Raw genomic sequence first — 13,917 nt, 5'->3', positions numbered from 1 at the left:
TGATATCTGAAGTAGTGAGTTTTTGTGTATTGACTGTTAATTCATGGCTGAAATTTTAGAAATGAAAATATAAGTTCCATGCCTTTATATTTCAATGATTTAGGGGAAAAAAACTCTCATTCTGTATTTAATATTTTCTGTTGTATACTGTACATAAAAACACAGAATATAATCTATTTACTGCTAGCTGGTAATGATAGATTATAAGGTCTGTTAAAATAAAGAGGCACTGTTATGACTGGCTTATAGAGGTTAAAAAGGACATATATAAATATAATATTCCAAACTCCCAAGAAAATAAGGAAGTTTGATTTCTAAAACTTTAAATATACTAGACCAAGAAATTACTTTTAAAAATGCCAACTCAGAAAAATTTAAAGAATCCAAGCTCGTATAATTTAGGTAAATCTTTACAAAAGAGATTAGTTAATAACTACAGTTTAATAAAACATCTATACCTTCTCTGATTTACCAGTGTTAACTATAATATAAGCTTAAAAATTGGGGTAAAGCTAAATAACTCATTTTTAATATTCAAGATAATGAAAGGTACAAATTTGTGTTTAACTAAATTGAATCATTATTATGCCAAGCTTTGTTTCAGTAGTAATTATGTTTTATAATATGTCCACTTGAACATAATTTCCAAGATCTTAAAGTAATTTACAACTTTGAACTGATATTAAGTTAATGGATATTCGTTAGATGCCTAGATCATTTCTAAGTAAGAATAAAATACAAAAACATCGATCACTATGTGTCATTTTAAGTTTAGATGCTTTTGTTTCTTATTTTTATATGCTACATCTTAGAGGCATCTTTGAGTGTGTAAGTGAATATATCCTGTTCCTCCCGCCAACCACCATTTTACCATTCTGTCATTTTGAAAAGTTGTCTAACAGCTGTTAGTGGTTGTAGACAGTTGTGTCATATGTATTTATCGGCTCTGCAAATCTGCTAAAATGGAGTATAACAAGATACTCCTTAACTATCCACATCATCTCTTCCCCTGAACAAAGCAATCATAAACAGGATTTGTTTGTTTGTTTATTCTCTAAATCTATTTACAGTCTTCAAACTCACTGAGGATCCCAAAGAACATTTCTTTATATGAGTGGGTGGGTTATAATTAGTGATATTTACTGTACTGGAAATTGAAACTAGAAAAATTATCAAATGCTTACTTGCTGATTCATTTGAAGGTAGAAATGATATAGAATCAATGTATGTAACATATTAGTAATTTTACAAAGCTGGTTCTGAGCTCAAAGACATCTGGAGATCTGTCCTAAGTATCAGTTTGCTCCAGACTATGGAAAAGCATAACACACAAAACTGTAAAATTAATTTTATTTGACTTAATTTACTGCATGAGTCTGGAAAGCTATGAAATGCATTCAAATCTTAGCAAATTTATTCAGTTTTTGTTCAGTTGTTTCATTGGTTTGTTGTTTCATGCCTTAGCCTGTAATATCTTCGGGTCATTCTTTTCTAGGCAATCTGCTGATAGCACAGATTCTGTATCTTACTGAAATACTTTTCTTCAGATTGATTTTAAATCCTTGATTATTTAAGTAAATAAAACTTGCTCAGTTATGAAGTAGCTAAGATTATTTACAACCACATTACCTCCTATGTTTATTTGTGTTTTACTGTCACTTTCAAATGTGTAGCTAATTAGAATTTTTCAGGCACTTATGGTTCTAAGTTAAATTTTTAAATTATCAGACAGACAAAGTTGTTTTGGGGTTCCTGAATATAAATCTTAAATGTAAAATAAAATAAAAGTGTTAGGCTATCTTTTATGCTTAAACTATCCCACAGTAAACCTGGAAAATCATAAAGGTTTATTTTTTTTTCACCTTATAAAAAGACAGGCTCTAGAAATACTTAGCATATTTAATATATTACTATTTATGAGTTTCACTGGAAGAATTGTCAAATGGAAAAGCTGCTCAACCGTCCATAGTTTAAATTTATATAATCAAAATTTTATTAATATGGCTATTTTAGAGATGGCACATTTCACCAAAAGTCTCCATAGATTAGTCAATGCCCTTGCTCTCTCTGTTTTAACCTCAGAAACACTGAAATATGTAGTTAGAAATAGTTCTGTAAAGGTTTTTTATATTCATGAGAATCTTCATGATGGTTTGCCTAATGATATTAGACAAAAGCAATCTGTTAGCAGACATAAATTATTATTTAAAATAGAATTATCCTATAATCCAGCAATTGCACTACTAGGTATTTACCCAAAGAATACAAAAATACCAATTTAAAGGGATATATGCACCCTGGTGTTTATTGCAGCATTATTTACAATAGCCAAATTATGGAAGCAGACCAAGTGTCCCTTGACAGATGAATGGATAAAGAAGATGTGGGGTATGTGTGTGTGTGTGTGTATATATATAATATATTATTATATTATATATATTATGTATATATATGCACACACACACCCCACATCTTATATGTGTGTGTATATATATATTATATATATATATTATATATATTATATATATTATAAATATATACACACACATACATACATACAATGGAATATTACTCAGTCATAAAAAAGAATGAAGTCTTGCTATTAGCAATGACATGGATGAAGCTAGAGAGCATTATGCTAAGTGAAATAGAGAAATACAAATAGCATATGATTTCACTCATGTGGAATATAAGAAACAAAACACATGAATACAGAGGGGAAAAAAGAAAGAGGAAAACCAAGAAACAAAGAAGTATATAGAACAAAGGGATGGTTACCAGACTGGAGGCGGGTAGTGGAATGGGTGAAACAGATGATGCGGATGGAGGAGGGCACTTGTGATGAGCACCAGGTGTTGTATATACGTGTTGAATCACTAAGTTCTATACCTGAAACTAATATTACACTGTATGTTAACTGGAATTTAAATAAAAATTTAAATGCTTCTATGGCTGTAACTGCCATTTTTTAACTTGGATCTAGCATCTTCTACACCATTAATTTTCTTTTTTTTTTTTTTTTTATTTTATTTTTTTTTTTTATTTTTTTTTTATATGAAGTTTATTGACAAATTGGTTTCCATACAACACCCAGTGCTCATCATTAATTTTCAAATTGACCGTGTAAATCAATACTAAAAATGGAATTTGTTGTTACTTCTTTAATACAGATATTTAAGACTCACTTCAGACACAGTGAGCCATTTTAGAGTCTCTGTATGCTATATGTTCTTGGTATATTCTTACTGAGGACTTGGTATTGTGTGTGCGTGCATGTGTGTATAGACATATATATGTAAATGTTATCTCAAGATTTTTTCCTTTTCAAAAATTGTTCATTTATAGCATAGATGTAATGTTCGTTATATTCTTTGAAAAAATATCCTTAATCATTTTGTTTACAGACATTTTATCTAAAAATTTTTGGCAGACTGTCCTTATTATCTTTTTATTTCCCCTCATACCACAACATCAACCTAATTTTCTTGTCATTTGTATTATTCTTCTCATGAATTCTTACCAGATTTTTAAGTTCTGAAAAGTATCAGTAATAAGTTAGCCACAGCCATTTTGAACTTCTGTATCTACAGTTTTTATTTTACTTTGATTCTTCTATAAGTGTTTTGCAGCTGTAGCCTGAGTTCTTATCTCACTCAAAGAAGGATTATTTCAGAGCTCTGTGAAAAAGAACTATGCCATGTATTTCAAACAATTGAAGCTTCAAAGAATAGACTCTGGAGTACAGACTTCTAATGGCATCCTTTAGACAACTTTAACACCACACACGGCTACTAAGTAAGAATTTCCAAAACTCTGTCATTGGAAATCAGAGGCATTCATGAGATTACTGACCCAATATCCAGTGAAGCAAGAATTAAGTAGGACTGAGTGAAATGATAAGAGATGGTGTTTTTTAAAATATATATATATGTTAATAAATTTTTTAATATATGCATTATACATATATTGTATGTTATACATCCATATACTATATATTTATACTGCAAATGTTTTACATATATATTACATATATACACACATACGTATTATACATACAAACACAGAAAGCCTTTGTTTTTGAGCTATCTGTAAATCCTAAAAATTTAATAATTTAATAGACTTCACTGGTTGGCTGAAATGAAACTTTCAAAAAATGGTACATTTCATGGACACCCCAAAATTTAAAAACTGTATATCTATTCACTTTTCATGGCAGTATAGTTATTTCCATAGGTTCTTTAAAAATCTGTCCTCCTTTTTCCAGGACATATTGGAAATGTTGGTTATGTAACCAAAGACCTGCATAAAATGTAATGTTCCTGAATGATGCTCATATAACTGGGGTTGACCAACCACTTTTAAGGCACTTATGGAACCAATTCTTACAAAGCCTTCCCAGGAAAAGTGGTTTCTGGGTTTATAGGGTCCAGCCCTATAGGAGGTAAGCAAGGTCACTTCCAGACAGGCTGGGGACCTTGGGATATTTTCAAGACCATTAAAAGAAAGGAACTTACTCAGGTATGTATAAATTGTGGGTAAAACCCGGTGGAAAGAGTTTGTTGGGTTTGTCTTCCTAGCTTCAAATAAGGGACTAAAAAAACCCAGCCTGAGATTTGTTATGAAAACATCCAGCATAGCAAATTTAAGAAGGCCTCTTATGGTAAGTTAGCACTCTTTTTGCTCTTATGTAAATAACCAGGTCAAACCTAGTAAGACTAGTAGCTTTATTTTGTGATCAAATAAAATCATCTTTTTACAAGTTTTTTTTTTTTCATCATAATGGAGGAAACTATAGGGGAAAATCTATTCAGTGGAAATTATACACTGCTTGAAGCAAATCTTCCTCTGTTACCTGATTCTGTTTCTATGGGAGCTATTGTAAAGCTCTGTAAGTTGCAAATTACTGATAGCAATGCAGAATAATTTTTCAGTAAGGAAAAGATGTCTTGGGTGCAGATGCCAGGTACTCAAACAAAGAGAATCAGGAACGTTGATTTCTTCCCTGTCTTCAGAATTCAAGTCTTAGCCTCCCCACACTTCCAATATTCCTTTTTGTGATATGTGAGACTATGTTCTTAGCTTTCCTGGAGCTCTGACGGGGGATGTTGCTTCCTGTTTAAGCCAGTTTAACTTTGTCTACCTGAAGCTGTATAGAGTTCAGAAATGTGGAGAAAAGGAGACGGAATTCGTGATCCAGGGCAGGGGATTAAACTTTATTTCTTTTTTAATTTCAAAAGATCTGAAGATTTTAATACTGATTGTCCTTTTGTATTTTTCTCTAGTGAGAAATTATGTATTTTGAATATAGTATGTATTTTAAAAATAGGATATTGAAACAGCTGCAAATAATAGAACCCAGGATGCTAGTGAGTGTGCAGCACCCCTGTCACTGTCCCTCCATGGCAGGGCGTCCTTTTTTATTTTTAAATGTTCATTTATTTTTGAGAGAGTGGGAATGTGAGCAGGAGAGGGACATAGAGGAAGAGAGAATCGTAAGCAAGCTCCGTGCTGTCAGTGCAGAGCCCAATGTGGGGCTCTATCTCACAGTGAAATCATGACCTGAGCTGAAATGAAGAGTCAGACACTTAACCAACTGACCCACGGAGGTAGGTGCCCCAGGGTCTCCTTTTTGAAGCCAAAGAAAAATCCAAATAGGAGCTGAATCTAGCACATATTTATGAATGAGCTACTCAGATACTTTAAACCTCGACCCCAAAGTGTAGCAGAGATAGAAGACACCATTCACCTATTAGAAGAAATAAATATACTGGAAGGGGAAATATTTTGGGTTTGTGAAAATAAGCACTACCCTTTTCACAGAATTGGCCAGCATAGCATGTTTTGATTACATGGCCTGAAATATTTCTTTGAAATAATTTTTTTCTCTGGGAAGGTAGAAGGATGAGGACTCACAGGAAGAGAGATTATAAATAATACAGACCAAAAGACACTGCCCAGGGCAGTGGCATGGGAAGCCTAAGGAACCTGACATCTGAGGCTCCTCTATGTGCCTTCCAGGGAAACCAACTCTCTGGGAGGCATGGGAAGAGGATGCCTCAGACACAGTTGTTGGTTCTTCTTCAGTGTTTGCAGGAAGTCTGTACTTGTATCTGACCTGCTTCCTCCTCCTTCAGGTATTTCAGACCCTGAGAACTAGCCTTTGTTTCTCTGCTTTGCAGAAAAAGAAAGGAGATCTGCAATCACAGTAATATTTAGCTATTGGGTTCTTCCTATCACAGTAACATTTAGCTATTGGATTCTTTCTAGACCTCAAGGACCTCTTGTGGGTTGACTGCCTTCCCTTGCATGAAGTCCACACCTTAGACCCAGCCTACTTTGTAGGGTCAGATTCATGACTGACATTGGTCCTGACCTTTAGTATCTCTACTATCACAAGAACAGACTAGTTGGATCCCAGCCTGGACTCTGCTTAGAAGCTAACCCCTGTTTCAAAGGAACCTGCTGATTTTCCTCTCTTCTGGGATAAATCTATAAGTAATGGCTTTTGCCTCGGTTTACTTTTTTGAAGAGCCTGTACCTACTGGGACAGAATCTGAAGTGTTTCTTTCTCAACATTCTTTCATTCTATCATTCTTTCATTCTGTCGAGGGTGGTCCCCAACCTTACATTTTCTGAATTCTATCATGATTGAAAACATCTCTTCTTATTTTGAGTCCAAATTAGTGTCATGGTTCATGCTCATGCCACTTCAATGTGCCCTTCTCTTCTCCAGTCCTCCAGTTCAGTTGCAGTGTGCCAGATTTTGTCTTCGATGCAGGGAGTGAGGACTGAAAAATGTATTTGTTTTGTTCCCCAGTCTGATGTGACTATGTGTCCATGGTCAGTATCAAAATGAGTGTATCTCAAAGATATCCGTCCTTTCCTATCCATAGGTGTGGGTTAGCAATAGCACCAGGCAGGTTGGGTAGCATCTTTTTTGTAATCACTTCTTTATGATCCTGTTAATGGTTTGTTCCAAGGAACTGAGGAACCTTGGCTGTGGAGTCTGCTCCTGAAAAAATGGTGTCTGAGAGAAGAATGGCTACCTAATAAAAGGACCAAGACTGTGTATCTCTCATCTGATGCAGTCATATAGATCAAGGATCTTGATAGGTCCTTTTATTTCTTACACACAGAGCCATAGATTAGTTGGGTTCAACTTCACCCCTTTGAGTTCTTGGCTTTGATGTCACCATATTCAAGATCTTTGTAGACTGGAGTTTTTGCAGGAATTTTTGTTCATCTCCAGGTTTACACTGAGAATTTTCTCTGTTCTCAATGCCAGCTTTTTAATCTGTTCTTTCCTTTAATCAGTCCAGACATAGAACTCAGTACCATCTTGAGGTTAACCAAAAAATAATCCACTTCCACAAAAAAAGCATGACTGAGAAGTATAACCTCTATTAAATATATATTAAGAGTGACAAAACAGTAAAGAGGTACTAGCACACCCCATGATAAATAGCTCAATTTCTCTTGGTAATTGTTTATCTTTCTTGTCCTTTTGAGCTGCTCTGCCGGGGGACTATCAAGTCCCCTGTCTACCCATAGAGTGCCTACCCTGATGGTAATCTTTCTGCCAGGTCCCTATCACCCCGAACATTTGTGAATTCTCCCATACTTATACTAAGCATTCAGTACCTATCCTACTCCAACATGCATACCTAACCCCATCCTGATTTAGAGAGTGGGTGAGAAAGACTCCTCAGCAAAATTGAAATTCCTATGAGAGTACCTGGGATTACACAGAGTAGGACTTATAGTTGTGTTAAATTCTATCTATGGTCACTTCCACCATAAATGGTTGATTGATTTTTCTCTTTTATTCTCTAACTTTGCCCAAACCACTATTGGCTTGCTAATATTTTAAAATAAATAATAAAATTGTTTTAGTTAGTTATATATGCATTTGCACATATCCGCATGTGACTCATACACAGAACACAGAGGTATTAACGACAGTTTCATTATTAAGACTACAAACTGCTGAAATCAAGCAGTGGCCTGGGACACAAAACTTTTCTACCCATCTGACAAGGTTTTATATCAGAGATGACGGTTCCTTCCCCCCCCACACACACACACACCACATTCTTTTCTGTGACAAAATCTCCATAGCCACCCCACTTCCTCACCTCCCCCCAAAAAACCTTTACACTTCAACTTGCTCCACGACCCCTTATGTCCCTCTATTGCTGGAGATCTTTCAGTTTGGAAAATTCCCATCACACATCCTAGCATTTCTGGTACTGTCAGTTATGTAAAATCTCAACATACAGATTTTGGGGTAGGATAGGGAGTTCAAGTCCCTCGTCTGGCACCTATAAGCTATGGAAACTGGTGTAAGACATTTTATTTCTTTCATAATCAATTTTCTTATGTATAAGGAAATTAGTAAAAAAAAAAAGATATATAAAAAATCAATTTATGTAAAAAATATCTACACACAGATTCATACAGGCACATGATGAAAACTCCTGAAGAAGGAGGAGGAGGAGGAAAAACTAGCATATATTTTAGAAAATCTAATATAAAGCTACCATAGTTGAAGCAGCATGGAACCAAAAGAGGCCTAGACAGGAAATGAGGAACGAACCAGAAAGGAGTTCAGAAATCTGTTTAAATATCCATGGAAATTTTGTATTTGATTCCAGTCATTTTAAGCAATTGGGAATAAGTTGCAGTCAACATATTCTGTTGAGGAAAATGGGTAGCTGAGAAATGGTGATTCAGGGAAAGGGTGAGTTAATGTTCAGGAACGGCTGGGTACTGACCTTCCTCTTCTCCCACAGGCAAGACCAGGCACCTGCCAACACAGAGCTTTCACAGGGAAACTGCCTGTTTCTATACATTTTCTTGGACTGATAATGAAAGCCACTCATGAAAGAGGGCTTTGTATAGCAATAACTCAGGTTTGCAGGCCCAGCAGGACCTGATGAAGTGAGCAGTAAATCATCCTAGCTGTTTATATCATTCAAGACTCTTAGGGACAAGGGTGACTCCTGTTGCGAAGCACTGTGTCTGCTTCTAATCTGGGAGGGAACCTCTTTTTTCAATACTTGGTGAGTTTCTCTCATAATGTGATTTTTCTTCTCATTAGTCTATGAACCACTGAATACCTTAAGAACCCATCTTGACAGTACTAAATTAACTCTTTACCTCAGTTCTACTATGAAAATACCAATCAAATCAAAGATTTAAAGTTAAAAAAACACAACAACACTGAAGAAATTTTTTTCACAATAATCCTACAGTGGCAAAGCTTTTCAAGTATGGACCAAAAACAATTTTCAAAAATGATAAGCTCAAGTATACGGGGAAAACATTTCTGTATTTGGGAAAATATATGTGTGTGTATATATATGTATATATATATACACACACATATATTTTCCCAAATACAGAAATGTATATATATATATATATACATATATATATACATACACATACTAAAATATACATATATATATATGTGTGTGTGTGTGTATGTGGAGATTATATATATCTTTATATATATATCTATATGTATATCTATCTATATCTACATATATATATATATATACACATATACATATACATATAGATAGATATAGATAGAATCTCCACATACCAAAAAAGCCTAAAATTCTGGACAAACTCAGAGAATCTATTTCCTAACAATCTAAAGAGCTTATTTTCTCTATAAAGGACTCTTATAAAACAAAAATGTATATAAAACATTCAGTAGAAAAAAATGAGTCAATGATAGGAATACAGCTCAAAGAAAAGTAATGTAAGTAATTTTAAACTTTTGACAAAAAAGTCCTTACTCATAAGAACTGCAAATTAAAGCCACAAGTTGCCATTTTTTAAACTGCATGATTGGCAAAGATAAAACAGTTCAGTAAGTCATCATATCAGTTAGGACAGAGAGGAAAAGGCAAACTCACCTTTGATTACTGTGAAGAATAAATGGTTTCAACTACCATGGAAGACAATTCCATGATATCTTTACAAAATTGAAATGCATATGCCTTCACAACCAACTCCATTCTTGGAAATGTATCCAAAAGATTTACTAATGGGTGTATATTGAAGAAATTTCATCACAATATCTCAATGACAGAAAGGGATTGGAAATAACAAAAATATTCATCAGCAAAGATCTAGTTAAATAAGTCATGCATATTCATACAATGTCAAATGATCAAGTAGCTTAAGAAGAACTGAGCCATTTCAATGGTGTGATGCCACCACCTCCAAGATACATTAGAAGAACAACGTAAAAAAAAAAACAAAACGTGTACAGTATGTTAACACGTGTGTTAGATGCTAAAGGCGACTTATCTCTATGTTCTTATATATGCATAGACAACTTTTGGGAGTGAAAAAAAAGTGGAAAAGTTAGTGGTCAATGGATAATGGTACTAGGGGACAGGGAGCAGGTCATGAGAAGAACTTGCGTTTACTGAATGGTATTTTCAAATCACAAGTCATGAACATCTATTACTTTTTCAAAGAATGAATAATTTCAGAAAAAAATCTATAATAAACAATAGAATGATACATTGGTCATCTATGATAATTTAAGCATAGAAGATGTATAGGTGCTTTTTCCTCCATTTAAAAGTACATATACATGGAGGGGTGCCTGGGTAGCTCAGTCAGTTAAACGTCTCATTATTGGTTTCAGCTCAAGTCGCAATCTCCCAGTCCCTGGGTTTGAGACCTGCGTTGGGCTCTGGTATGACAGTGTGAAAGCTGCTTGGGATTCTCTCTCTCTCTCTCTCTGCCCTCCCCCACTCACTCGCTTTCTCTCTCTCTCTCAAAATAAATAAACTTTTATATATTAATATATTATATTATTATATATTATATATATTCAATATATTATATATAATTATATATTATATATATTCAAAATGTGTTTATTATGTGTGTGTGTAAATTTATGTCTCTGCTTAAAGAATAGTTTTTAAGGTACTATTTTCTTGTGTATTGATTTATCTTAGTAAATTACAACTCAGGCAGTCAAAATAATTCATTAAATGAAACAAAAGTTTTGTTTTGAAGAAGAAAATGCTAAAGAATAACCAAGCTAACAACTATATTTAGCTTTTAGCATATTTCACGAGTGTTTTATTAAAATGTTTTTCATTAAAATTGGTAAAAGGTTTGAATTTTTATCAGAGTTGCTTATTTTTGAAGAAAATAATGCTTAAATCTGAAAAATGACTAACTGCATGGTTATATTCTAGATTTTATACTTTTATTTAAGAAAAATGTGGTGAACCAAATTAACCCAATAATTAGAAATATCAAAAAATTATCCATTTTTTAATCTTTTTTATTTAGCTCATTTTATAAACATTTTGGCTACTTGAAGAATAACATTATCCCTCTGAAAGTTATGATTATGATTTCAATGCTAGTTGCCTGTCTCAATTAGCAAAGACTTCTTGTGGATCTTTAATAGTGAGTTAACCAAATACATGGCATACTCAGTGGCCAAAACAATATCATTTAAACATACCTATATAAATTACCAGTTATTTTATTAAAAAATATTCAAGGATGATTATTATTAGCAGAGTTTAATGAAACTTATTTGACTTATTTAGCATCTAGCTCTACATCTTTGTGAGTTCTCTCTCATTCTCCCTTTGATTTTCCTCTTATTATAAATTCTCCTTTTCATAAGAGGAATCATGGTAATTAACTATGAGGAAAAGATAGGATTGGAAACTCAATCTGTAAATTTTTATCTGATGGTACTATTCATATTTTCTATCTATAGGGTACAGAATAATAAAGGTACAGCATTTGTATTTGTTACAAGAACATGTGTGGATTTCTGGGAATCATGCATTTCTCTCCCCTTTGCTTTTTTATACTTAAAAAAAGATTATGACAATGGAAGATAAGTATTTGCATAACATATTTTAAAACCTAGATCCTATGTGACCACTGATTATGTAAACATTTTCAGATCCCAAGATGATTATGTGAGGACAAACAGCTTATTTGGGAGCTGACCCTGCTAAGGTATTAACAGAAGATCAGGGAAGTGAGACAGAAAGGGAAGACCATCACAAAGTATACATTTTCATGTCAAATAACTGGATGTTAACCCTACTGGGATGAAGCAGGGGGTCAGGATGGCACAGGTGTCTCAGGGTTATCTCACCAGGGGATTACTGGCTGAGCGTTGATTCTCTGGCATTTCAAGCCTGCAGAGACCTAGGGAGAGCACAGACTTGGACAGCCAGAGAGAATCCTCAGAGAGAAGTCAGAGCATTTGTACTTCACCATAGTAATTCCTGAGAGGGGATGGGCAGGAAGCCTCAGGTCTGTCTTAAGTACGTTGGCAATTACTTAGAGTGATGGTGCATTTGATTATAACTTCCTGTGGTCCAAAGTTTCAAGTGGGTCTTCTCTCTCTACTGTCCTAACTTGGCCAATCCTGAGTGTCAGGAGCTGGTAAAGACTTTTAGACTGGGCTTGTCTAGAAGGGGAATGAAGCCAGCTGGAAAGCTAATGAACACCAGGTACACTACGGGTATAGTGTTCATTTATGGTTGCCTATGAAGAAGGTATTCTGCTTCTACAAACATATTCAGTTTTTCTTAGGAGATGCTGCTCCCCCATGCACACACTTTGAGTTCACGTGCAGCAGGATAAGAACATGCCAGTTCAAATCAGGACAGTTTAAATCAAGTCAGTTTAAATCTTACGATCTGGGCTAAGAATACAAGATCCCACTTTTTTGCTCCAGAAATAAAGTTGGAAAGATTTCGGCCCTGGTACCTCTGTCTGACATGTGATCAAGGGGAAGAGGCCCTCTCTGGGAAAGAGTCACCACAATGAAAGAGAGCTGGGCGCAAGAGAGAGAAATTAGATTCAGGAGCATTATTTAGGGGTGCAGGCCCTTTTACATCCACACCCAAAGGTCAACCCTGGGTGACTGGAACTTCCTAAAATAAATCAACCAGAGCAAAATTTTGGGATTTTACATTTTGGTTTCTAAATGCAACATTAGGTTATTAGATTATTATAATATAGGAAATTAACATCCTATTTAAGGCATTTTCAACAATAGGCCAAGTCTTTAATAGAAACTAGTGTGACCTTGGGTAAAAGCTTTGGCATCCTCAGTAGTAAACTGAAGTATTTCACTACAATGATATTATAGAGGGGTTGAGAAGGCTAAAAAAGCTAATAAATGTGAAGTCCTTTCTATAGCTCTTGGCACGTCTTGTTTTGATCTCCATGAAAGCTAGGATTTTATCTGTTATCTACTTTTTTAACAACTATAAATCCAGCACCAATTATACTGCTTGCACAGAAAAAGCCATCAACAAATAAGTATTGCACTAATGCATGGATGGAAGGAAGTAGAAATGATATTCAAAATACTGAGCAATTGTTATAGTACCATTATTGGATAGCACATACTGGATAGACATAAACAAATACAGCACTATTGGTATGCATGCCTACTGAAAATGAGGAGGGATGAATAAGAAAACAAATATTAAAATGCAAATTGTATGTAAATATTTCCTTATATACAGTATTTGGTAACTCCCACCAGTTTAAAGCTTTGGATATCTTTGGTTTTGCCTTCAGAGAAGCTTATATGTGGTGATATTGCCTACTGGTTACTATTTTATGAAAAAGAACATTACTAGAATACATTTCCTTGATTACACGACTCTTTTATAGACTTCTTTACTCTTGAGAAAAGAATCGTGAATGTACATCCCTCCAGTGCTTTCTCTTACAGGCAATGCCTGGCCTGTATTATATAATTCTGTTGCTAAAAGGATACTTTGAGATTATGTGCTGAATATATGGACAGCACTCGCATGGAAGTAACTTCATTTTAATGAAGTCTTAGAATATTACTGAGAATCAGAGAGCATAAGGTCAGGCCTT

This window comes from Lynx rufus, unplaced genomic scaffold, assembly GCF_022079265.1.
Source record: "Lynx rufus isolate CCGP_SWC_20201006 ecotype Redwood Valley unplaced genomic scaffold, mLynRuf1.p SCAF_1, whole genome shotgun sequence".
Taxonomy (NCBI): Eukaryota; Metazoa; Chordata; class Mammalia; order Carnivora; family Felidae; genus Lynx; species Lynx rufus.
Note: the sequence above shows the minus strand (reverse complement) of the source record.